Source organism: Habropoda laboriosa, unplaced genomic scaffold, assembly GCF_001263275.1.
Source record: "Habropoda laboriosa isolate 0110345459 unplaced genomic scaffold, ASM126327v1 scaffold302, whole genome shotgun sequence".
In the NCBI taxonomy this organism is placed as follows: domain Eukaryota; kingdom Metazoa; phylum Arthropoda; class Insecta; order Hymenoptera; family Apidae; genus Habropoda; species Habropoda laboriosa.
The window spans coordinates 266,721-268,901 of record NW_017100444.1 but is presented as its reverse complement, the minus strand read 5'-3'; positions in this window follow the sequence as shown (position 1 = coordinate 268,901).

Here is a 2,181-nt window from a genome sequence, read left to right as displayed (position 1 = left end):
ATTCTCTCACATTGTCAACATTTCTACTTTACTACTGCAAAATAATTTGTCATATAAAATGAAATGAACATTTTCAAAATTACAAAGTAACCGTTTGATAATTATTATTTCATATTTCAACACTATTATCAGACAGTTTAAAAGGAGCATCGTGTTCAGTGCAAAGTGTGTTGCAATTCGTTGTTACGAATCGCAATAGGCTAGTCGCGAAACGTTAATCGTCCCTCTTTTCTAGTCAAACCATCTAAGGAATCTACCCGGGATAGGGGACTCGGGTAGTGCACGGTAGACTGATACTTAACGCACAACAACTTGCTATTAAACTATGCACTTGAGAATGTGTACAGAGCGCGAAATGTCTGAGCTTACTTGTAGTGTGGTGTTCACTATTTTATAAACTACGTGTGTGTTGTGATTCGTGGTGTGAAGCTGTCGTAGGTGGTGGAAGTGTGTGGTTTTTTCGGTGTGTTTGAGGTGTGTCTGGTGGTGGTGCGAAAGTGGGGAATTTGTTCTTACATTTGTTATATTGCTTGGTGATGTCGAAGGTCTGTTTATTATCTTAGGGCATGTGGTGTTCAGGTGTCAGAGGCGATGAGTTTTTGGGTGTAGTAAGGTAATTTTCGTGCCGGCTAAGACCTCGCTTTTTAGGACGTGCTGGTCTATTGGAAATACCGATGCATTGTTCGGCTCGACGGTACGGCCGAACAACTCAAGCGACGTCTGTTACGCATGTGACATCGTTATAAAAATATAATCTATTTCTTAATATACAATTTATACGCACGGCGCAGTAGTAAATTTCTTTCTAGTTTAAACAAGTGTTATTCGAAATTGTATTTACACAAACTATTATAAAATCATAAGTATTCAAGTTAGTGACTTTAACCCTAGAGCGGTCTTCGGGTCTTTTTTGACCCACCGCCTTTTTATATTTTTAGTCATTTTTGCTGTTATCAAGTTTACGTTCCTTAACATTATTTTAAACGTTTATTGTCTAGGTTCATATGTCGCGTTAGAAATAAAAATTATTACACATAAGGTCTTACGTCCTTTTTGACCCAAAAGTCTTAAGTGTACAGTCAAAACGAAGAACGCACTAGGCTTGAAAGCTTACTTATACACATGTGTATATGTACAATACCTAGTCCCTCGAGACAAAAATTTAATCTCACTAATTTAAATTTTTTTTTAAGTGAAATACTAAATATGAAAATTCAATTTGACTTCTTCCATCACCAAGTCTTCCTTAAAAATATATTACGTATACGATTAACAAAAACATCCTGTGCAAATGTGTGTCGCATTTTGCCCGCCAAATTAATATATTATAATATTTAGCAATTGGTTTAAGATTGGAGAGCGAGTGGTAAAATCGATGATAACGAATGAGATTGTACGTGTTGTCGTCTCGATTGTTTGACGACTGTACGAACGAACTGTGATGCCCAGTTTGCTCTAATTCATCGAAACTAGGAGCAGATATTGGGGTATCGCTGAATTAAAACACTTAGGGATCGTCGTTGCGTGAAACAGAACTTTATTTAACAGAGATTTTTGATGATACGTGACGTGCGCGTGGTAGAATGGAGAATGAATGCGGAAATGGAGAAAATAGGGCTATTTAAGGGTTCTGGGAAGATGGACTTTGGGTTGTGACTATGCAGGAGAGTTGGAAGGTGAAGAGTCCAGTATGAATAATGGTGAAAGTGGATGACTAGTTGTGAATATAGATAAAACTAAGGACTAAGAAGGAAAATATTTGAGGGTGTAACAGTTTCATGGTTGGCCACAGAAAATAGCACAACTGGTTCTTCAACTCTCTAAACAATATATCGTCCTAATCATGATTATTATTTTGACGAGCCTGTGTTAATGCCCGTAGTTGTGGCGATGAACTTTCGAGCTTTGTGGATGTTTGCACGATATTGTGCCGTCTAGATACTGGTTCGAAGGACCACCCAAATGATTGGGACTTGTAAAAACTGATCTATTTCTAACGCGTGATGTGAGCTGGTTCCTCCTTGGTTCTCCTTGTTCGTGGTGGTTGAACGACTACTCGACGACTGACTCTCCGACGTCGCGTCTCGGACGTCCGTGAGAGAGAATTTGTTAGGACACGCTGATTGGTTAATGGTGAACAATTGCATTTGCCAATCAGCGTGTCTAATATCGTCTTTACCG